This window comes from Phacochoerus africanus, chromosome 7 (genome assembly GCF_016906955.1).
Source record: "Phacochoerus africanus isolate WHEZ1 chromosome 7, ROS_Pafr_v1, whole genome shotgun sequence".
NCBI lineage: Eukaryota > Metazoa > Chordata > Mammalia > Artiodactyla > Suidae > Phacochoerus > Phacochoerus africanus.
This window is the reverse complement of record NC_062550.1, coordinates 11,323,386-11,347,609: the sequence shown is the minus strand read 5'-3', so window position 1 is coordinate 11,347,609 and position 24,224 is coordinate 11,323,386. Positions and strand designations below refer to the sequence as shown.

Sequence of the window (24,224 nt, the reverse complement as noted above, 5' to 3'; positions counted from 1 at the left end):
CCCACACCTTTTCCCAAACCTGCACTCTCTTCCGGGTCTCCATCTCTGGCCAAGACGCCGTCCATCTGGTCACCCAAGACAGTCACTGTAAACTCCTCCCTGGTGGATCTGCAAACCCTCCGCCAAGGTCACGGCCGGCGCCCCTTCCAGGCCAGGCCTATGTGCCCTCCTTTCTGGGCTGTGACTGCTGCTTTCTTTAGCTTTTCTTCTCTTGCATCTTCTACCTCCTTCCACTCCAACCTCCTCACTGCCTTCAGGATGACTCAGCAGCTCCATCTCTATCTGTGCTGCTTCCTATTCTATTGACATTACTCGCCTGTTCAAGACAGTTCAAGGGCTCCGCATCTTGCCCAGAATAAAATCTAATCACCTCTGCACTGGGTAAGCCCTCTGTGGCCCTGCGCGTTCATCTCGCCCACACTCCCAGCCCTTGCTCTCGGGCGCAGCCTGAGCATCCCCGGCTCCTCACAGTCACTGCCTTCACATCCCACTCTGCTCACACCTCTGGGCCTTCGAGGAAGAGGTGTTCTCGGCACCAGGACCCTCCTCTCAAACCACTCAAGGTCCCGCTCTCGGTAAGGCCCTCTCTGATTGCTGCAAAGACTTCCCTGGAGTGGCCCTTTCTCCTGGGCTCTGCACTGTCTGCACTGCGGGACTCAAACAGCTGGACTGTCACTACGCGGGCTTTCATCTGACGACAGGGATCAGCTCTCATGCACCTCGACTGCAAATGTCCAGCACAAGTTGTGACCCAACCGGGGGCAGGTGCTCAATTAAGGTTTCCTGAATGATGAATGAATAAGGACCTAGGCGAAGAGGAGGCAGAAGGAACAACGGGGAAGGTCTCCGAGGGGCTGGAAAAGCCCCTGGAGCTGTGCAAAGAGGCCAGAGAGGAAGAGGTGAAGGCACCACTTAATTTGCTACAAAACCCAAGCCACTGGCAGATTAATTTTTACATCCCCCAGACAAGAAGGGAGAGAAAGCCTAGTGGGGTTTTCAACCCACAAAGACAAACGGCAGTGAGGATCACTTACTTGGTCCCCAAGAAGCTCGGCAGAAAGTTCGATAAGCCATCCCAGCTTTCTGGAACCATCCAGCACCCCCGATAAACCAAAGTGGAGATGCCTAGCTTCTACCACCAGCGGAAAGGACCTCAGCTGGGGTGGCCGCTGCCCTCACTGGGACCCAGGGAACACCTTCAGCCACCGTCCCTGCCTCTCCGGCCCTCAGACCACACCTGCTAAAGCACCATCTCTGGTTGCAACTCAGAACAGAAACGGAACTTGGAGAATCTCCTGCCACGTGGGGCACCGACTCTGCAAATCTTGCTACGTGTCTGTGAGGCACCGTGACGGAACGGGCATGAATTTGGAGTTAGAAAGACCTGGGTTTGAATCCCCCGCTCATGACTCCTGTGATACTGATGCTGTGAACACCTCAATTTCCTAGTTTCCAAAAGAGAAAAAAAAAAAACAAAACAACACGGACCATCAGAACTCAACTTCCCTGCAGAGAATCCACCACTTGCAGGGAACTCCCCTCCCAACTCCTCCACTTAGCCCTCCTGGCCAGGTGAACCCTAATCCTGCCTGGAATGATACGTGGGGCCTATAAAACCTTCCCGAAGCCTGGAGACTCTTTCTCCAGGTCACGCTAGTCCACAGAGGACGTGGTACTGGTGACTCCCAGCCCCAGCGATGCTCATGGGGGCAGAGGGCCTCCAGGCCCAGGAAGGCTGCAAAGGCTGCCTCCCGTGGCCCCCACGGAGCCGCGATGCTCAAAGGTGCTGAGGAGCCTGCAGTAAGGAAACCCACTTCATTCTGTCCACTGGGCTTCGCGTCCAGGAATAATAATACCCTTTAGGAAAATGAGCTCTCAAGGCCGGTCCGGTGGGACGTGTGCACAAGGCCTGCAGCAGCAGAGCTGGATCTGAGTCTGGCTTGACACTGACCAGCGCCGCCACCCTGCAGACATCACCTGGCGGCAGCTGCTATCAGGTTCAAACAAGACCTGGACACAGAGCCTCCCTGTGTAAACACGGGGCTGCGTAAGCTCCCAGCCAGCCCCTCTGTCACCCAGGGGCCACCTTACAGCCACCCCCCACCCTAAGGTGCTGGCTCTCCGGGGGGTGGGGGGGCCCTCCCAGTGGCTGCTGAGGAATGGGAGGCCAACGTGGGCCCCCTCCCTCCCCACCTCAGGAATGTTGTTTGCTTACAGAAGAAGCTGGGACTTGTTTCCATTAGCAGTATTCCAACCCCAGCCTGTGTTGATGCTGAGCAGATAAGAAAACCAGACCATTGACAGGCCAGAGAGGAATTTAGCACCAGAGCTCCAGAACCCCCCCCCTTTGCCCTTCCCTCCTTAAAAGGCCTCCTGGAGGGGCTTCCCAGGGCTCCTGAGAGCCCCAGGGAGCACCTGGGTGCAGGGCCTGCACCCAAGGAACACAGACCATCAAAACTGACACCAGAATTTAGAGCAGGCGGTGGGGCGGCGGGCGGGCGGGGCAGGAGCCCGGGAGGAGGCTGGCGGAGGGGGATGTGCGCAGCTGCTCACTCGGTATCTTATCAGCCCCTCGGAGGAATGTGGACTTTATTTTAGGGATGGGGGTGGGGGTTGGGGGGTGACATCATTGGATTTGTATTTTAAAAAGATCACACTCCCTGACCACAATTTAGGGGGGCAACCAGAAGTCGGCAGTTGGAAAGTACTCCGGATCAGCCAGGAGGGGGCTTCCAGAAAGAGGTCACCCGCCACAAGAGAGGCACAAAGGCAGGCACAGACTTCAACCTCGGAGCTACTATCAGAACAGCCCCCCTCAGTCTTGTCCTCCTAAGTGAGAAGGGACCCAGCATCATCCCAGGAACGCTCCAGCACCGATCTCCTGCATCCTGTGTCATGGGGACCAAAGTGCCCGCTGGGCCTCCACGAAGACACCATCCTGACCTTAGGGCCACAAGGCACAGTCCTTTCTGGGGGGCGGGGGGAGTTCCCAGGCTAGGGGTCTAACTGGAGCTGCAACTGCTGGCCCACGCCACAGCCACACCAGATCCCTAACCCACTGAGCAAGGCCAGGGATCAAACCGATGTCCTCATGGGTTTGTTACCACTGAGCCACAACGGGAACTCCCCACCAGGTAGGGTCCCCACCAGGTAGGTAAGAACGAATCAATCAGCTCACGGGGCAGGAAGCAGTTAGAGTTTCAACACGGCTCTGCTATTCAAGAATTCTACCATAGGCAGCATGATGGTCCCTCCCATCTAAAGAGAAAGACCCCAGGGCCTTCCCTCAACAAGGCCTCCAACTACCTTTCCAGCCCCACTTCTCTCGTCCCCTGCCGGACACTCTCATTCTGGCCTCGGCTCCCCAGGGGACAGTCTTGGCTCCATCACGATCCCCACTCACCCAGGCAGCCTTTCCTAACACCCAGTGCGTTATCCCTCTCGCCCTCTCCGCCCGCAGGCCTGCTCCAGCACAGTCTGCCTGTCCCAGAACCACAGCCCTCTCTGCTTGTCCCCAAGGGCCCTAGAACTCCCTGAAGGCGAGGATGGTCCCTCTACTCCACACTCAGAGAGGGTCAGGAGCCTCCGCCCGTGCGTGTGGAAGTGAGCTAGACCGTTGAGGACACTTGGGTTTGCAGCTCGCATTGTGTCCTCGGGAAGCCGGCCGTCCAGGAGAGCAGCTGCTCCCTCCTAAGCCCTCCTGTCTGGTGTCAGGCACATCAGCAATGCAGCTCTCAGCAATGCAGCTCTCAGCAGTGCAGCTCTCTTTTACAGGGAAGAGGCCAGGCAGGCAGCCGCTGGCTGGACCTATGGCTAAGTCATCTGCACTGGACCTTGACTTTGCTTTTAATTGGTTCAATATTTGTGCAGTGAGATCACACGTGTGCCTCACCTACTTGGTAAGGAGCTTCTACTCAGCCGCCCAAGAGAAACTGCAGGGAAGTCTTTTCAGAAATGGGGGTGGGGTCCCCCTCCCAAGCAGTCAGGTACAGATTATCACTCCCCCACCCCCCCATGCACTCCAGGTTTGACAAGGGTGACAGAACTGCTTGGCTTCCTTCCCGTCAGGAACTGCACACTGAACACATCACCGTGCCCTCCCGCAGAGAGCACCCCCCCGCCCCCGCCCCAGCCTAGCAAAGCTTCACACACGCTCCAGAGGGGCAACGAGAACCTTCGGATTCCTGCAGTGAAGTTATTCCTTCCCTTCGGTTCTGCTGATAGGACAGTTTTCCTTTCCCCAAGCATGTGAACACAGTTTGCTGAGACCCAACGCAGAAAAATAACCATACTGAGAAGATTTAATTATACAGCCGCTGTCTCTATGGGAAAGTGCAACGTGCTGGTTTCCTGAGTCCACAGCACGGTGGCCGAGAAACCAATCCGGGGTCAGAAATGAAAGACAATTTTGAAGACCACTCACCCGGGACCCACCGGGCCTTTGGCAGCTGGTTATTCTGAGTAACGTTTAAACGATCCAAAAAACAAACAAAATCCCTGAGTATCATAGCCACTACCACCAACAGCCATCTCGATCCCATTCCTGCTGGGCTGAGAGCTTAAGGCCATCATGGGCCCGCCTGCGTAGGGACTGAGCAATACCTTATGACCTGAAGACATGGGGAAGGTTCCAGTCTCCCCAAAATTCCAAACTTCAAGGACCACGCCCAGCAGACTCTCTGCCACCCATTCTTCAAGGGCCTAAGGTTAAGCCCAGTAATCCTGCATCTTATTTTCCAAACCCAAGTGACTGACTCTCTTTAGCAGACAAGGCAGGAAAGGCCCAGAATGGGCTGAGCCTTCTCTGTGGCCACCCAGGATCACACATGATCACCGTTCTCAGTCTTCTCAGCCCCCCTTCCAGCTAAAGCTGATGTACACTAATGTCCGTTTTGTTTCTAAGAGACACAGGACTGGCCAGAAGGTCAACGATCTTCCTGGATGGATCGAGCAGTCATTTAAGTCAACTCTGAAAGGGAGAGAGACCTGCCAAGTGGTGATAACTTATTCATGACCTTTTCGGAAGGCGTCTTAGAAAGAAGCAGACTTAGGAGGCAGCCAGACTGGCCTGGAAGCTGCAGACCCATCACTTTACTAAGAGAACAGGGACCCTGGGGCCTGGGCTTCTCCATCTGTAAAACGGGGATGCTGCCAGCTGCCCCCCAGGGCGGCGTTGAGGACAGAAGGGCGTGCAGCGGTGTAGCCCCCTGCAGATGGAGCTGACAGCCCACATCCCTGCAATGTGGTCAGAGGACCACTCCACTCAGGGAACTACAGTAGGGACCAAAGTGAGCTGCAGGAGCAGCGGGGCTTGATGGCACCCGGGGCCACCGGCTCCCCTCCCCCACACCCTTGCCTCCTCCCTCCAGGAGTCGGTGTCGCCCGCTAAGCTGGCTCATAATGAGTCAGTCACAAGCGCGGCCCTCACACAGCCCACTTCAGGGTTTGAAGTCACATCCTGCCCAGGCTCACTTGACGTGATTTATTCCGCCCCAGGAATGCAGCTCGTTTCCCAGAATTTTGTAAAGAACTTTAAAAGAGTTTGATCTTGCAAAGGACTCCATGTACAGGCCCGGCTGCGGTGGTGGCAGAGACCCAGCTCAGCTCAGACCCACAGGTGGGAAGCACTCAACTCAGAGCTGAAAGAGCCCCCCCCACCACCACGACCACCCCACCAGAGCATCGCATCCTGGGGGGCGCCAACATTTTTCTAAACATCTCAAGCCACAGCAGAAAAGTTAATTTTAAAAATTGTATCACAAATACAAACATGCCACACAAAAGCCTCACAAAATGATATGTACACACACTATGTACTCTGGTATTTGCCATCCTATTTAATTTCTAAAACTACTGGTTGCCACCAGTAATCTCACAACCCACCATCTCAACTGACGAGTCTGAAAAACACCCATCCGACTCAACCCTCACTGGGCAGATGAGGCTCAGACTGGTCCAAAGGGCACATGATGCCCAAAGTCACACAGTGAAGTTCAAGTCCAAAGCCAAAGTGGGGTTCCAGGGGTAGGGACGGAGGCTGTCAAACCTCAAGCAGGTAAGGTGGCAGTGGCAGTGGCCTGGTCACCTGACATGGGTTGGACGGATCATCTCCCACGGGCCCCCTCGTTTGACCCTGACAACTTCAACAAAGCCACGGCAGGCAGCTGGCGGCCCCACCCCCTTCCCTGCCCCCCACCAGAGACAGGGGCTCAGGGAGCTGCAGTGACCCGCCTGGATCTGGAAACATTCTTTAAGGACTCGGAGTCCAGGTGGAAGATCACAAGGACAGAAAGAAAGAAGAGCCCAGCTTCCAGAGTGTGCCGAGTAACAAGAGGTCAAATCTACTGCAAACAAAACATCACCACTCAGAGCTCAAGGCCCAACCCCACAGGGAAGAGCGGCCCAGAAGTCATGTGACCTTAAAGGCTCAACACAGATCGGAAGGGAGAGGACAGCCACAGCCCCAGAAAGGCGTTCTCCACACACTTATACCCTTGGGGCAGTGTCGCCTGACCCCATGATGAACAGGCCCTCCTGCCTGATGATAGCCTGCTGACTGCGCATCTGTTCTCACGCACGCATGCACGCATGCTCTGTAAACAGGAAACCCAAAGTCCTCATCTCAGTGGGTTTTTAACACTTCCAGCCATCAAGGAGGCCTTTGAGAATTGGTTGAAGGCGGTGAGCCCGTTGGGTACCATCTTCGGGGGTCACAGAGACCCTCGGGCGCAGTCCACAGACTTCCAGGAGCCCCCTGGTTACCAGCTCAAAAGCCTCCTTCTCATTAAATGTCAAAAAAAAAAAAAAAAAAGCGCCTCCTTCTCCACCAAAGCAATATGAACTGACCTGAGAGGATCTTCCTCCTTCTCTATCCTCCAGAGGGTCAGGCGGGTTCACAAAAGAGGTGTGGTCAGGACAACCCAAAAGTGAGTCTGGGTGGGGAGTCGGGGGGATCTGGGATTGTGGGCACAGGAGGCCCTCACCCCGGGCTGTTCTGATCACCCAGGGCGGCAGAAACAAAAAATCCCAAACTGGACGGCAAACAGGCTCTCTTCTCTGCTTCTAGCCCTTAGGCCTGTTCTCAAATGAGCCAGCAGGCTGCCAGCCCTGGGCACACAGGCTGCACAGAGCGCAGAGCCAGGCTCTCCAGAGAAGCCCTGCAGACAAGCCGCACCCCGGGGCCTTCAGCCTCCGGGGAAAATGGCCCACATGTGGGCCCTGCCTGGGGGAAGCTAAAACCCGCCTATGTCACACTCCGTGGAAAAGCTAGGTTACAGTCGCTGGAGTAGGTTGCGGTGGCGCCCGCGTCTGAAAGGCCGGCCGACCCAGCTGTCCCTGAGCAGGAAGTGTGGCCGCAAGGATGACCTCACCACGTCCTTTGGCAGAAACCTGCCCGCTGCTTATTTCACCCCCTGCTGAGAATCCCTCTCTGCCCGGGCCACCGGCTGGTCCCAAAGGGGCCAAGGCTGACGCTACAGGTGAGAGAAGGGGCTGCTGGGCCACAGCGGCCTGCCCTGGGGGGAGACTGCCCTCCCCCCAAAACAGACACAGACGTACACACACGAGAGTGTGCATCAGTGCACAACAGGACACACCAGGCCAACCTGGAAGTAGGCTCTGAGCTTCCACTCACTGGCTGAGGGACTCTGGGGACGGAATTTAACCTTTCTGCATCTTCCTTTCTCCATCTGTGCAGTGGAGATCACAAAGCACAGGATTGGGGGAGTTCCCGTCATGGCTCAGCAGAGTTCCCGAGAGTGTGGGTTCGATCCCTGGCCTCGCTTGGTGGGTTAAGGATCCAGCATTGCCAGGAGCTGTGGTGTAGGTCTCAGACATGGCTTGGAGCTGGTGTGGCTGTGGCCCAGGCCAGCAGCTGCAGCTCCAATTCCACCTCTAGCCTGGGAACTTCCATATGCCGTGGGTGCGGCCCTAAAAAGACCAAGAAAAAAAATAAAAACAAGAACAAGACACTGAGCTCTAGGTACTTCTCACATGAGGCCTCACTACCGCACACAGCAATCCAGAGTTAGGTTCCATTAGTATCTTGCTTTGCAAGTGAGGAAACTGGAGCCCAGGTGACTTGTTCCCAGGCACAGGAAGTAGCTGCTGGTGTCTGTACCTAGTGGGCCTACCTGCCAGACTCTGAGCACGCAGGGAGGCAGCAAAGGGACAGAGAAGCCAGCAGAGCTGGCAGGAAGACCTGGAGACCAGCAGTTATGCCAGGAAGGGGAAGGAGGCCAGGATGAGCCACGATCTTCCCGGCCACCCAGAACCCAAGTGGCAGGAGGGGTCCTCCTGGCTGACACCAACCCCAGTCAAGTTTATGCTGCAAACTCTCTTAACCCAATTTCTCTAAGAGGAGGACATTGGGGGGGGGGGGGTCCCTCTCCCCCGGCTGCTCCTCCCATCCGTCCCCTGCAGATCCCACCAAGGAGGCAGGAATCTAACCGAGGCAGTAGTTCAGACTCCCAACCGCAACCAGTTTGGAATGTTCCGGGTCCAGGGCGCAAAGGCCGCCTGCTAAAGCCCCGGAAGGGCCTTGGATCCTGCCCCTGAGCTTTGCTCAGGTCCTCAGAGGAGTACCACATTCTTCAGATTCTTGTCTGAAAGCCAGAAGGGGGGGGGGGGGGAAATTCGGCTATTTCAACCTCAGGATAATTAAAGCCTGGACTTGTTTTAAAGTGGAAGACAGGCATCCTTTTTCTGCCTCTCATACACTGGTTTGCCCGAGGTGTGCAGACTGAGAAGGTGGCACACAGGGGTTTGCAACCTGGAAGAGCCCTTGGCCCAGTGTCCCCCAACGTGTCCTCACTTTGAGGACAGCAGGGCACCAGGGCACCCAGCTAGTAAGTGGCAGGGAGGGATGCTGCCAGGTCTTTGGTCTCAGCCTCTGAGGCCACTGTTGCTTCCTCCCTGACATGAGGTTTCACGTGCCAGCCAGAAAGTAGGCAGAAATGACTCCAGGTAGGTTTGGAGGGAGGAGGAGGAGAGAGGGTCGGAGGTGAGAAGCCACAGCCCGGATGGGGCCTTGTGAATTCCACAGGGCTCGGCAGCCAGGAATCAATCCCATAATGAGGCATTTTTCATGAGCACTTGGCGCGACACAGCCACCTCCTCCTCCGCCTGGCAGGCACAGGAGATGGCTGGTGGGCTGGTGGGCAGCAGGCCCGGCTCTGGGCAGCAGGCAGGCCGAGAACAGCGGGCTGGAGGCGGCTAGGAGGTGGTGGCGACACCGGAAGGCTGAGGGGGAACAGCTGAGGTTGTTCCCTGCAGGAGCCCAGCCGAGCCCCCTCATACACCTGGCCACCCACCCCACCTGCCGCCCACTGACCTGTCTCCGAAGGAGCAAGAAGGCTGGATTTTACACCTGGCACCATAGGCCAGCAAGGCACAAGGCCAAAAACCACTGTGTTGAGGTTATGTCCAAAAGCAGGGACGTCTACAAGCCCCCAGCTTCGCAAACACTACCCACTTCGAGGGGTTAAGTGGGATGAGAGGGCAGGAGAGGCAACAGAAGCAAATATGGGAAATTACTGGCCTGAAAGTTAAGAGGACCAGGGAGAGGATAGGAGATCCTGGGGCGAGGATCTGAGATCCTGGGGCGAGGCTCTTGGGGTCTCGGAGCCGCAATCTTCCCAGCTCTAAAATGGGAATGAGGAGTTCCCACTGTGGCACAGTGGGTCAAGAATCTGACTGCAGGAGTTCCCGTCGTGGCACAGTGGTTAACGAATCCGACTAGGAACCATGAGGTGGCGGGTTCGGTCCCTGCCCTTGCTCAGTGGGTGAAGGATCCGGCGTTGCCATGAGCTGTGGTGTAGGTCACAGACGCGGCTCGGATCCCGCGTTGCTGTGGCTCTGGCGTAGGCCAGCGGCTCCAGCTCCGATTGGACCCCTAGCCTGGGAACCTCCATATGCCGCGGGAGCAGCCCAAAGAAATAGCAAAAAGACAAAAAAAAAAAAAAAGAATCTGACTGCAGCAGCTCAGGTCACTGTGGATGCACAGGTTTGATCCTTGGCCCCGCGCAGTGGGCTAAAGGATCCAGCGTTGCAGCAGCTGCAGCTTGGATTCAATCCCTGGCCTAGGAACTTCCACATGCCTCAGGTGCAGTCATAAAAAAGCAAATTAAATTAAATAGGAACCTTAATACCACCACCCTCGTGGGATTGGAAAACTTCAACTGCAATAAGCCGAGTGTGACTCCAAACGTCATCGTCAAAGAAAACACAGATTAAAATGGGTTTAAAATGAATAAAAATAGATATAGATAGCCTGGAACTGTGCTGGACAAGTTATAGATAAATAGAACAAATAAACAATAAAGCTAAACTTTACTGGGCACCAAAACGCTCATAGCAGCTCTTACTTTCTGCATTGCACAGACAAGGAAAACTGGCAGAGAAACTGGCATGATGCCCCCTAGGTCAATGGCAAGGAGGAGAATCCAGATCAGGACAAAAAGTCCAACTCCAGAGGCCCCTGCATAGTTAATAAAGTGCTAGACGTAACCGCATCACAGTGGTTAAGCCTGAGACCCAAAGAAATAAAGCATCTACGTAAGGTCACACAGAGCTGAGTGATGATGCTGATGCTGAACTGGGTCCGTCTGACTCACACTTGGTATGAATATAGTCACTCATTTCTCACGCGTATATTAAGCGCTTACCATGGGCAACTACGGTGCAAGGGTCCCAGGGACAACTCTGCTAACAGGGGCAGGAACACCAGCAAGGAGGGTAGAGAAGGGCTAAGATGGAACCCACTTGGGGGTGGGGGTGCTGACCGAGTACGGGAAGCTTCCCCGGCAGCCATCCAACACTTTGGCCAGCAAATGGGATTCTAGGTTTGTAGTCCTGCACCAGTTTTCTGCAAGTGTTGCCCTTGCTTGTACAAAAACAGTGCTGATGGCTCATCAGAGGGGAGAAGCCATCTCCAAGAATGGCTGGTCCACGAGAACAGGCAGGGGTGCCATCACCCCGTAAGGAAGGCAGAGCGACAAAGGAACTGGTTTGTTCCCGGTCCATTCCGCCGCCTGGTCACCGAGGCACTTTGATGACGAGCGGAACTCAGGCACAGAGAGGATGAAAGGGGACAGAGGGCAAAGGTGCTCTGTGACCCAAGGGCAGGTGGGGGGCAGGACAGGGTATGAGGACACACTTACTGGGGGTCCCCCATGGACTAGACACTCCACTGAGCCTTCCGCACTTGAGCTCCCAAAAGGACCCGAAACAGATGAGCGAACTGGGGCTCGAAGCAGCTAAAGAAACAACTGGGAAAGTCCTAGAGGGTCCGTAGAGTGACCCTGGATTAGAGAGGCCTACACACACACAGTCCCTTCTCCCCTCTTACCGACTGACCTCTGCCCCCCAAAATTCACAAGCTGCAGCCTTACCTCCCAATTTCTGCATTTGGAGAGAGGGTCTCCAACTAGGTCTTTAGGTGAAAATGAGACCAGGAGGGTGGGCAGTCATCCAATCTGACTGGTGTCCGCAGAAGAGAAGGGAGTATGGACACAGGGACACCCCAGGGACGTGTGCACAGAGGGAGACCAAGCAGAGGCAGCAGGAGGGTGGCCGTCTGCAAGCCCAGGAAAGAGACCTCAGCAGAAACCAACCCCGCGGACAGCGGGATCTTGGACTTCCAGCCTCTGGAGCCGTGAGAAATGAGGGACTATAAGCGGCCTGGTCTGTGGGGCTCTGAACCGGCCTTCCCCCACCCGTGGTTCTCCAGCACCTGACCTGCCACGGGGAGCTTATCTGTCTGCTGTCTGGTTCTTCCCACCAGAATGTCAGCCTCAGGCTGGAGCTGCTTCTTATTCAAGCGTGTATCCCCAGCACCTAAAGAGTCTCCAGCACACAGCCAGCCTTTGATACATATTTAATGAACCCATAAACTGACTGAAAATGGGATTTAAACCCAGCTGCCGCTTTGAGAGTCACCCACTCCCTTCCCCGCCCCCGCTGCCTCCTCGTGCTTTATCACACTTTCTATTCCTGTGTCCATCTCTCCTCCTCCAACCTGAAAACGGGGAAATAATTTAAAATAGCATAAATTCAAAGATAATCTCTAGCCTACAACCACCACCAAACAGGAGTTAAACGAGGTGACAGGAGATTTTAAAAGATACACAAGGGACCTCACCTGGACCTCCAGGGAACATTAAAATCTACTAAATGCCGAAATCCCCAGCTTATGGCTCATTCTTATTACTAATTTTAAGTCATTATGTAAACAAGGTTAGGTTACATAAAAAGTTTAAAAAAATAAGGTTAGGTTCTGTTTAGGGTCTGTTCTTGGTTTTTTTAGTGTCTATTTAATGCGCATGCGGGGGGGGGGGGACCATCGCAGAGCTGTCCCAGTCAAACCTCAACCCTGAGGACCTGGTACTGATCCAGATCCCCATGGCGGCCTGCAGAGGGGACCCGATGAGGTCAGCAGAGCCTAAAACAGACAGGACCAGGGAGGTGTCCCTGGGACCGCGTCCGTCCAAGGCCCCACCCTGGCCTTGTGAGTGGGGTGGGGAGCGGGGGGGGGCGGGGGGGGTGGTTCTCTCCTGCTCTCTAGGAAGACAGCAGAGTTCAGGCCAGAGCCCCTTGAGCTGGGGTGAAGGGGGTAGTGAGGGGACAGGGACAGTGGGGAGCTGGAAAGACGAAGGAGCCTCCCCAAGGAAGCTATTTATCTGGCAAGAAAGAAAAAACCAGGAGTTCCCGTCGTGGCGCAGCGGAAACGAACCCGACTAGGAACCATGAGGTTGCGGGTTAGATCCCTGGCCTCGCTCAGCGGGTTAAGGATCCGGCGTTGCCGTGCGCTGTGGTGTGGGCCACAGACGTGGCTCAGATTTCACGTGGCAGCAGCTGTGGCGTAGGCCAGCAGCTGCAGCTCCGATTTGCCCCCTAGCCTGGGACCCTCCATATGCTGCAGGTGTGGCCCTAAAAAGACAAAAGACAAAAAAGAAAAAACCAGAGCAAAGACACTGCACTCCAGGTTCTAGGGCCCTGACCCCCCCCATCTTCTGCCCTCGCACCCAGCCCAGCACCCGCCCTGCCCCCCACGGCCCCCCATGACACCTTTACTGTCATAAACATCTATCTGCTCCAAAGCAACCACTAGGATTCTGAAACTTCCTCTTTACAATAAAACTACACTGTTGCAGCTTGTTGCTACAATTGGTTCCTTCCCCAGAGGCAGGAGTCACAGCAGAGGGCAAGTGGCTTTCCCAGCTTTAGTGGGTTGGCAGACCAGCACCCCCCGCCCCCCAGCTCCTGCCACCAACCCTCCTGCCCCCACCCTTGGGCAGCTCCCGCCCAGGGCCACCCTCCCTAAGGAGGACCAGGGGCTACTGCCCCAGCCTCCCCGTTGACAAGGCCCCCTGCAGCCTCTGCCCCTCACTTCCCCCGGGGCGTGTTTTCTGGCTCAGGTCTCCTAAGAGCACAAACCCGTGGGGGTGAAGATCATCCTCCAGCGAGCCCAGAACGTTCTCCCGCGTCCAGATCTCCCAGGTCCATGTTCCTTGGCTTTCTCACCACTAATGACGAAGTGGTTTTACCTGTTTCCCATCAACTCAAACCGGGCGTCTGAGCTGCCGCTTTCTCTCAGGCTCACCGCCACGCCACGGCACCCCACAACACCAAAGTGAAGTGATTCTTCCCTGGGTGTAGACTGGGAGGCCCCTGAGGGCAGGGCCTGGGATGTCTCATTCAGCCACAGCCTCACCACCTGGCAGGTACTGTATTTGCTGAAGGAATGGATTTCCAAGAGACTCCAACAAACCATGGAATTTCTGGCAAGGTCCGTAAGGTTTTTTCCCACCGAGGACCAGAACAAAGCCATTAAAGCAATAATTGTGGAGACTGTTGCAACATAGGAAACGCTTACATTATAGCACTAAGTTGGATCTAATGTAATATTTAATTTTATAAAATATGTGTGTACAAAAACCCTGAAAGATGCAAAAACAGTGGCCAGCAGGAGGGGCAAATGTGCTTCTTGCTAGCGCTGTTAAAATGTTTGTGCTATAAACAAACCTACCCGCCCCCAAATGCCTTTTCTTTTACTTTAAAAAGAGGACCAATTCCGGTAACAATAAGGTCTCTCTCAACACTCAGTGAAAAATCTCATCCCATATCCTCCAGCTGGGCACAGGGTGCTGACCACACACCCAGAGGACACAGGCAGGATTCTCACAGCCACTCAGAGGGTAAGGACCTGGGGGAGGAATCCTGCAGCCCCTCCTTTCCTAGGAAACAGCCCAGGAAGCAGACCTTCATGGGCCATTGGCCTTTGTCAGGGGCTTCTAGAAGGGGCTGGGGCCTGGAGCCACTACGGAGGAGAGGAAAGCTTTTACTAGCCCAGGGGTGACTCAGAGGGCCTTGCGACCTGAATCACGCTTGAACAAAGCTCCGCTGCAGTCTGAGCAACTGAACAAGGCCCTGCTCCCTGGACGTGCTGTGCCACGTCCCGACCTTGCCATCAGCTCGGGTGCCGCTGCCGCCTCCTCCAGGAAGCCTGCTCAGACTCCCCTGGGCACTCTGGTGAGACCCCGAGAGCTCCTGGCAACAACCCCCGTGCCCCATGCTTTCCCCTCCTCATTCCCAGCACCCGGCCTAGCGAACAGCACACACAGTAAAGCGCCGAAGGATGACAGACACAAGGATGAAGGAAGCCGGAAGGAAGGCATGTTTGCACGTGGGCTGACGCCAAGAAGAACCCACTGCCGAGATGGTGGCCGGCCCTCTGGCGGGCTGGCTCCCAGGGAAGGGCAGCCTGGGCCCCGCCGAGAACCGGGATTCACGCTGCCTCCCTGAGGACAAACCACACACATTTGAAACACGGCCGGTTGAGGTTAAAGGTGAAGCCAGTAGCCAAGGCAACCCTATCGAGCTGGCAGCCTCGCTCTGTGCAGCCGACTGCACTCAGGACGGGGAGGCCCATCGCGCCTTCTCTCATCAATTCTCGGCCACTAGCGAGGGAGGAGGCCCCGGGGGCCGGTCTGACCTCTCCCTCACTGTCAAGTGAGAAAAGGCCAGCCCCGGAGTGAAGGGTAAGGCCACACAAGGGGCTGGGGTCAGAGCGCCTGAGTCTGAAGCCCTGCTCAGTCTCCACATCCATAAAATGGGGATGACTGCCTACTTCCTGGGAATGAGCAAAGAATTAAATGAAAGAGTCTGTGCAAAAGCACTAGCACAGTGTCTGGGACAAACAAGTGCTTGATAAAACTTAGCTCTTATTATTACGACTGTTACTATTATTGGCAGAGCTGGGGCTTCGACCCCAGACATCCTGACTCCTGGGCCAGTGCCCCTCCAGAAGTGCTTCCTTCCTCCCTACCCACCTTCCCTCCGCCTCCCGGGCAGTCCGAGCCTCCAGGAAGCTGGCTCAAGATGCCCAGAAAACCCCGCTTGCTCAGGGTGGCACTCGCTGCGCCAGGTCCCAAGTCTCTCTGTCCCAGTGCCCCAACTCCCTAACATAGGCTAAGTCTCCTGAGAACAGGAACCAGCTCTCTGCCCTCGTCCCCGCTGAAGCCCAGCAGGCCCAGCACAGGGCAGGCCACAGAGGAGGAGCCTAAGGTGTCTCTGATGATTGACGTGGTCAAGAAATTTGGGATCGATACCCAACAGCTGGCTCTTACATATTAAAAAGCAGACCAACACTTTTTTTTTTCTTTTGGCTATGCCCACAGCCAGGGATCAAACCCACAACACCAAATCCTTAACTGCTAGGCCATTAGGGAACTCCAAAAAATAGACAAAAACTAGCTCCTTGCCACCAACTTCCATACCCCAGAAGTTTCCAGACAAGTACCTGGCATCCGTGTTTTGTAAAAGGAGAGATCACTGAACGGCATTCTAAAGCTTTGGCTAGAACTCACAGGCCCAGGTACCCATGAGACCCGAACTCCACTCATGCAACAAGGATGAGGGGTCAAGTCCAAGCCAAGACAGGCCCCACTGAGAACCTGGGGATGCGGAGATGAAAAACGACCCCGCTGCTGACCTCCCAGGCCAGCAGGTTCTAAAACCTTCTCCCCCATTCCAGCCCAGTCAGATTAAGTCATCTAAATGGTTCCAAATGCCTCGTCTTTATGTTTATCAGACAGGAAGCTGCCTTCTTCAGCCCAGTGACTTCATGCAAAACACAGGAAACGCAGCGGCTTTTGAACACAGACAATTCGAAATAAAGGTGCCTCCGCAGCTTTGTAACAGCTTTTTTTAAATGCTTAAAGCAGCTCAGTTCAGCGACATAAGTTGAACGAACTGTATGGTTTGGGAAGAAGAATGCAGAGGCCACAGGCCTGGAAAACCTCAGCCCTCCAAGCGCAGGAAATCTCGTAGGTTGCTCAGATATCTTACCACACCCTGTTATCATGGGACAGGCTTGTTGGACCAATTTAAAATCTTTTAAACCTGAACTTGTATCTCCTACCACCCAAAGACAGATGATGCTGGGGATGACCTGGAAAAGGGAGGAAAGGAAGAGGGGGAGGACAAGCAGGAGGCCACTGGGCATATATTTACATGTAAATTACAACAAGCCTACAAAAGTGGCCTCTCCATGTGACAGATGAGGAAACTGGGGCTCCAGCCTCGCAGGAGAAAAGGCAGTCTGGTCCCAGCTCTGTCTGATGCCTGATTTTGTCGACCCTCTCTGTGGGTTCTGTATCAAAAATGCGACAGATGGATCACCCAAGATGCAAAATGACTTAGCATGACTAGACATCAGGACTGGCCGAAGGGCAGCAGAACGCCAGCGTGGGGCGCTCTGAATGGCCGCCCGCCGCCTGGCGCTGCCCCATGAGAAATATTGATTTCTGAGCTGTGGGAACTTCCAGCCTAAGTGGGATTGTCCAACAGGAAGAAGTTCAGAGAAACTCGAAACACGTTCCACCCCCAAAAAAGACGAGGCTGAAGGGTGGGGAAGAACAGACGCTTGAGGAAAGATGAAAGGAGCTCAGCACGTGTTGCTTGGCTCAACAGTGCACAGAGGCGTGGAAAGGCGTGATAACAGCACAAAAACACTTTTAAATAAAGAGGCCACAGGACTCTGAGAGGAAGGCCTGGGGTTGGGTGAAACCAGGGGTCAAGGCTTTCTTCTACCAACTCCCATAGTGGGCTTGGGCAACTCATTCCTTCTCTAATGGGGGGGGGCGGTGTTAAAATTACACTGTCCCTGAGATGCCTTCAATCTCGGGGGGGGATTGTACTGTCGCTGTGGATTTTTAAGCATCATTTAGAATTAGGGATAAAATAAAAGGAAAAGAAAACCTAAGCCGAAAACTGCCAAAGTAACATCCAGGGCGGTTGAGACAGGGACCTCTGCCGGGGGTCCCTAGTTCCTTTGGGGAGCACAGGAAGAACCACAAGGACCAAGGGTCTCTGAGAGGCACCAAGGAAGTGACTTGAAGGTGGGGGAAGCTGAGCTGCACCTTCGACTTCCCTCCAGGCCGCAGCAGCCCAACCTGCCAGGGCAGGAAGCCACACCCTTTGGTGGCAACTTCCAGAAGGCCCTGCGGGACTCCCTCCAGCCTCCAGCCGCAGCCGCAGCCGTAGCCGTAGCCGCAGCCGCAGCAGCAGCAGGAGGCTTCCTGACAGGGTAGCTAGAGATGAGGGCAGCTGCTGAAGGCACCGCTGAGAACTGGACAGTCAAGCTGGGGAGAAACTCCCAAGAAGGCCTCGCCCTCAGCCAAAGGTAGACCAGGAGCCTTGTCTGGGCCCACCTGCCCAGGCCGGTGTGCCATGTCCCATTCCGGGTGCTGAATCACCTCGGGCTGGAGAAACTAGGCGGCAGAATGGGGGCCCAAGAAATGCCAACAGCAGCCTGCCTGCCTCAGTTACTTTTTCAAGAGACACGCGTCAGATGCAAGGGAGGCAGTTCGCCTCCTGTCTCCCAACTATCTGGTGCCATCAAAGCCCGAGGGGCAGGTGGAGGCAGAGGGGGCACATACAGGCTGGCATCCAGCCTTCAAACCACCCGCCCATGGGGTGGCAGGCCCATTTTAGACCTGGGCTCATTTGGTGCACGCATGTGTGACTCATGCCATCTTGCCAGGAGGACTGGAGGCTGCCTGGCAGGGACACAGGCCTGCCGGAGACCCTGAAGGGGTCTTCCACCAGCTGTGCTATAGAAAAGAGCCAACTCAGAGCCTGTGTCTTCTCCGGGCGCCACATCATAAAAGGCTAAGGCGATCCTCCTTGGGGAGGGGATCAGAGCCCTCCGACTCACCCTTCTGATCATATTTTCTCAAGAATTTATAGCTGCCAGCCTATCCCACAGCCAAAGCAACGCCAGATCCGAGCCACATCTGCACAGCTCACGGCAACACCAGATCCTTAACCCACTGATAGAGGCCAGGGATTGAACCCACATCCTTGTGGACACTAGTCGGGTTCTTAACCCACTGAGCCACAACGGGAACTCCCCAACATTAATGCATTAAAAACCACAGGCCGGATGTCTGAGGGACAACTGGAGATGGAATGGGGTGCAATGACCCCAAGTTTTAAAAAGAGGAGGACCCAAGAGGATAAAGGTGTGGTTTAGCCTTCTGGCCAGGGTGGACTCCCCAGGAAAGGGCAACGTACAATTTGGAGCCAGGGGAATTGTGGGAAAGCTGGCAAAGGGGCATCCAGAAATACTTTCCAGACACAGACCGCGGGCTTCTTTTTCTCATACAGCAAAGAAAAAGCAATCATATCCCATTTTCCAGAGTACAAGGGAGTGGAGCAGAGTAGACATTTGTGTAAAGGGGTTACTCTGGCAATAATACGACATCACGGAGAAGAAAACGGGACTGAAAATGGTCCAATCACAGAGCAATTCAGTCCATTCTTAAAACCCTTCCTGCTTCCCTGCACACAGGAGCCACTTAGTATGAAATCCAGAATCAAGGGTAATGCTTCTGGGTTTTTTTTAAGGGCCACACCTGCAGCATATGGAGGTTCTCAGGCTAGGGGTTGAATCAGAGCTGCAGCTGCCAGCCTACACCACAGCCACAGCAATGCAGGATCTGAGCTGAGTCTGCAACCTACACCACAGCTCACGGCAACACCAGATCCTTAACCCACTGAGTGAGGCCAGGGATTGAACCTGCAACCTCATGGATACTAATCGGGTTCATTACCGCTGAGTCATGATGGGAACTCTGAGTAATGCATTTGAAAGTTGAGACCTCCAAGACTGGGCAGGGGACCACTTATTTTTATACATAATCAAACTAAGAAAATGTTACAGTTTTGACCATTAAGGGCAATGGATGTAAAAAGATATTTAGTGGAAAAGCAATGCTCACCCTGGACTCAGGCTTCCTGGGCCCTTTCTAGAGGCAACCACCATTACCAGGCTTTCTGTAGCTTTCTGTGCACAGAGCCGAGGTGGCATACCACGTTTCACATGGAAAGGAACACCACATATCCTACTTTGCATCTAGATTTTTCCACTTCCAATACATCTTGGAGAGGAGGCCTCGTTAGCACCTGTAAGTCAGCTGCACTTTTTTAAGGGCTGCAGGGATTCCCATTGCACAGCTGTGCCATAATTTATTTGACCCTCTTAATGGACAGTTAGGTTGTTTCTTGTCGTTTTCTCTGACCATGTGACAAAGACTATCCTTGGAGATTTCCTTTTGCACAGTTGAGTTTATGTGCTGGGTGAGTTCCTAGAAATAAAGACGTCAACTTGACAAATATTGTCAAATTACCTTCTTTTTTTTTTGCTTTTTCTTTTTGGGGTGGGGGGCATTCCCACAGTATGTCAAATCACCTTCTAAAAGAGTTATTGCAACTTAGACTCCCAATAGGGCATCTTGTAGAAGAAACTGGGGCCTCTTGGAGACATTAAAATGATTGTGTGTTTCAGTCATGTTTGCACTGGTGGACACAGAACCAGGTATGATGTCTCTGCAGGGTGATGTGGCAATTTCTACCAAAATCAAACGCTGCCCCCACCCAGGCTGGAAGCCAGCCCTCCAGACACCAAGGCCAGTGGTCTTTCCGTGTCACCCCTTGGCTCTTCCCTAGACCACGGACACCACGTCTGAGAACTAGAACTGCAGTTAGTGCACCTTCTGCCGGGACCCGGGCCCTGAAACAAGGCTGGTGAGCACAAGCTCACCATCCGAAAGCATCAGCAGTGGATGCGCCCCGAACTACCCGTATTTTTACCACTTGGGCTCCATGGTCCATGCGTCCACACACACGCACCCCACCTTTCTAGAAAGAGAAAGAGCACTGAGCCTGGAAAACCACTTCCCCCTCTTCCCCTATTTCCTCACCTGACCACCCAGGAGTTAATTTATATGTTTTCTTAAAAACCTACATAGTCACTCTATACCAGGCCCTTTACATGCTTTCTTTCTCTTATTTTATTCTACTATTTTTTTGGGGGGGCGGGGGGTCTTTTTTGCTTTTTAGGGCCACATCCGAGGCACATGGAGGTTCCCAGGCTAGGGGTCTAATCGAAGCTATAGCTACCGGCCTGTGCCAGAGCCACAGCAACGCCAGATCTGAGCCGCATCTGCAACCTACACCACAGCTCACGGCAACGCCGGATCCTTAACCCACTAAGCGAGGCCAGGGATCAAACCCACAACTTCATGGTTCCTAGTCGGATTCGTTTCCGCTGCGCCATGGCCGAAACTCTGCTTTCTTTCTTTTAATGCTCACACCCAACCCTGCAGCGTGGTATCCTGATTCCCATGTTACAGCTGAGGACACTGAGGCTGGCGAGGTTACGTGACCTGTCTACGGTAATCTAGGTGGCAGGGTGAGGATCTGAAATCTGCCTGGTGCCAAAGCTCATGCCCTCACTCTTCCCAACGCTATGGAGGAATGGGATTCCGAAAGTCACAGGCACTTCGCTTCCCAGGGGACAGGTGGGGCTCCATTCCGTTGTCACCAGAGGGCTTCAGCCCAGGGGCTCAGCACACCAAGGGTTAAGGCCGAGAGGCAGGGACTCTCTCTGGGGCTACACAAAGGGAAAATGCACTTCCTGCCCCTGCGGGCAGAGATGCTGTTTTATGCTCAGCAAATTAGGGCGTTTGTTTAATTAAGACGACACACAGATTTTGTTATTCTAAATATTTTTGGAACAAGATGCTTGGGAGGAAGCTGTCAAGGCACAGACTTCTTTTTTTTCCCCTTTGCTTTGGGTGTCTCTTTCTCCCCCCTCCAAGAGAAGGGTAGGGCTAGGCTCGGAGGAGAACAACAGCCAACCCCTCCTCTCTTTTGAAATGAAGATGTCAAGCTGGTGAGGCCTGTCTCAAGTTCTTTAAGGAAGGATTAGCTGGAAGAGGAAGTGAGGAGAGCGCAGCTAGCCTGGTTGGTTTCTAGCAATACCCTCCACCAGGCGACACAACAATGCAGCAATTTTGAGTGTGCTTTTCTCCTTTTAAAAAGCTAACACATCCTTGTTTTGTTTTTTTTTCTTTCTGGAGCAAGAATGGGCAGAAGGCAGGCTGTGATTAACATGCGCCCTTCATCCTGCAAGAGGGAAGTTGTCCCATCTCCAAGCCCTGAGGTTAAAAAGTTTAAAAATAAAACCCAGAAAGCCCTGGCCCCCTCTTTCCTCTCTCTACCCTCACGTGCCCTTCGAACCAGCAGCCCCATGGACTGTACCTCTCAGGCTGCCCTTCCCCAGACAGCCTTGCCAATCCCAGCACCTGGATCTTGCCCACGGGCACTGCCAGGACTTGCAGAATGTGAAGAGTAGAGCTTTTTGGAGTCACCCTGCAGCCATCTGGGGGACACCATGGCTCTCAAATTACACCGAGCCATCTCTTGGCAGTTTTAATGACCCCTCAATTATCCACTATTGGAGTCCTCACTTTGCAACACGGAAGGCTTGCCTCAGTTTGCCAAACCTGCAATGTCCTCCTTCCTCGAGGCAGCCTCCCTCCGCATCCCAGACTGAAGTGGCCCCGCTCAGAATTCCTCGAGCCCTTTGTCTGCCGCGTGCTTGGGACACCGATCACAGGCTGCCTTTGTATTTCAGTCCCTCAGCCACTCTTTCCCCTGACTGTAAACTACCCGATGGCCAGTGGCCATCGATGGCCAATGGCCGATGGCCGAGGCCTCTGGGTTCTCCGAAGGATGGCCTGGCTGCCCTCTCCCAAGCCCCATGACTCACCGCGCCCTTCTGGGGTCTCTGTCATCTCTGCCTCACCTTAGAGTCATCTACGGATTTGTCTCGGCTCTCTCCTAGATGCCCAAGGGCAGGGGCCAGGTCTTACTCAACCTCACAGCCCCCACCACCTGGCAAAGTCCCTGGCACAAAGAAGCCCGTTAAATATTTGCTCAATTACACATCTGTGTGCCCTTCCCCCACCCCAGGAACCTCGTATATAAACCGACTAATATTAATCAAGCGATTGTCTAAATAGGCCTTAAAGCAGCCTCCGTCCTTCCCAAAAAGGGAATAAACTACCCACTGGGGTTGTAGACAGCAGAGTCTGAAACGGCCACATTGTTGCAGGAAGGCGCTATAGCTCTTCTCCTTCAAGTTACTCAACAGTTACTTTGCAATCCTGTTAAAGCCAGGAAAGGGTGCAGTGAACCAAGAAGTGACTGGGCCTCTCAATTACCCAGCGGAGAGAGCCGCCGGTCTCCAGGACCTGGGACTTCCCAGGAACCTTCTCCCCACACCGGCTGGGTGGGGCCACAGACAACAACCCCTGCGCTCACCCTGCCCCCAACTCAACACAGCCGGCAACGTGGTCCAGCGGGGTTCTCGGTCTCCGTTTGAGACGCCGGGGCTCTGGGAGAGCTGGGAAGGGGGGTGCAGTCCTGCCCCGAGCGCGGCCCCAGGACAGCAAGGGGTGAGCACCCAGCCCAGGGAAATTGACGGGGTGGGGGTGGGGGATAAGTAGAAAGCCCTGGATCTGGCCCAAACAGGGACGATGCAACAGCCCAGGCCAGGTCCTAAAGGAGCTGGGAGCAGCTCTCCCCGCCCCCGCCCCGGTGGGTCGGCCCGCAGGTGCGGTGGAATCAGGTGCGCGCCGGGACCTCGGAGATGGCTGCGGGCCTTCCCGGGCCTGTCTCTCCCGGGGAGAAGTCAAAAGGATGAGGGTCAGCGGGGGAAAGGCAAGTCTTTCCTTCCTCGAGCCCGGATCCCCGCCAGGTCCCTCTTCCCGGTGCACCCACCCGCACCTCGCCCGGTCCCCCTCCTCCCCCTGCCGATCACAGACGGGCAAATAAGGAAGTCGGTAGCGGAGGGCGGAAACTGAGCGGAGCTCAAGGTCTGCTGCAGGATTGTCCGATTCTGACTCAGTAGGACGCCCTGACAGCTGCCAAACGGTCCCTGTCTGTCCGTTACCTCGGTTTCGAAAACGCCTGGAAACTTCCAAAGAAGCCCGGGCTCCAAGCCCCCCCTCCCTACTCTCACCCACGCGGCTGGGTCCGAGGCACAGAGGCTCCCGGAAGGGGTTAAAAAGTTTGCCTAACTTGGGCACTGGGCGAGGCGAGGGCGGGGCCCGTGCCCCGGCAGCTGGGGTAGGTCGAGGCTGCCGGGTGCCCGGCAGGCGGAGTGCGCCGACGGGAGAGTGGAGGGGATTGGGAGTTTCCGGGGAGCACCCGGCCCCGAAGACTTCCTCTGCTCCCCGAGGCCTCGCTTCCAGGGGCGCCGTCCCCTAGCGCCCGCGCAAGGGTCCCGGACCCTCTCCGCGAAGGATGCAGTGCCCCGGCCGGGCCCCGCAGCGTTCGTGCCCGCCCAAGTCGGTGACTGGCCGCGAGGCGGCCGAGAACCACAGGTCTGCCCGCTTGCTCCAGACGCCGCGCTTCCCGTCGCCCCCGCCCCCGCCCGCCTGCCCGGGGCGGGACCCGCCGGTGGGGCTCGCTCACCTGAACCTGGATCTGCCCTGGGAAACTGAAGCTGCTTCTCCCGAGAGGGCTTTCTCTAGAGCTCAGGCGACAGTGGAGTGGGGCGAGCGCGCGAGGCGGGAGCTGCAGCAGGTCAGCCTCGCTCAGACTTCGGTGCCCTGCCCAGGAACCGCGGTGATCTGCGCGCCTCACCGCACCCTGCTCAGCTCCTCGCCTCCTTCCCGCCCCGCCCTCGCAGTGCCCGCCCATTCGGAGCCCAGCGCCGGCTGTGGGGCGGAGCCTGGAGGGACGTACACGCCCCCCAGGCTGTTGCACCCACTCCAGCCCGCTTCTGGCCAAGATGGACAGGCACCTGGACCTGTAAGAAGGAGGCGGGAGGAGCCTATGGAGCCAGAGGGGTGGGGATTCATCCTCCCCAT

The 24,224-nt window shown here is 55.2% G+C and overlaps 1 protein-coding gene across 2 annotated transcripts in view; it reads right to left on the bottom strand.

Moving 5' to 3' along the window:
* MYH9 (myosin heavy chain 9) overlaps nucleotides 1-23,961 on the bottom strand; it is a 90,282-nt gene extending 66,321 nt beyond the window's left edge. For both annotated transcript variants that reach the window (XM_047786380.1, XM_047786381.1), the window contains exon 1: nucleotides 23,827-23,961. The gene's annotated coding sequence lies outside the window, so the exon portion shown is untranslated. The remainder of the gene's footprint in view (nucleotides 1-23,826) is intronic.
* Between the last annotated feature and the right edge of the window lie 263 nt (nucleotides 23,962-24,224).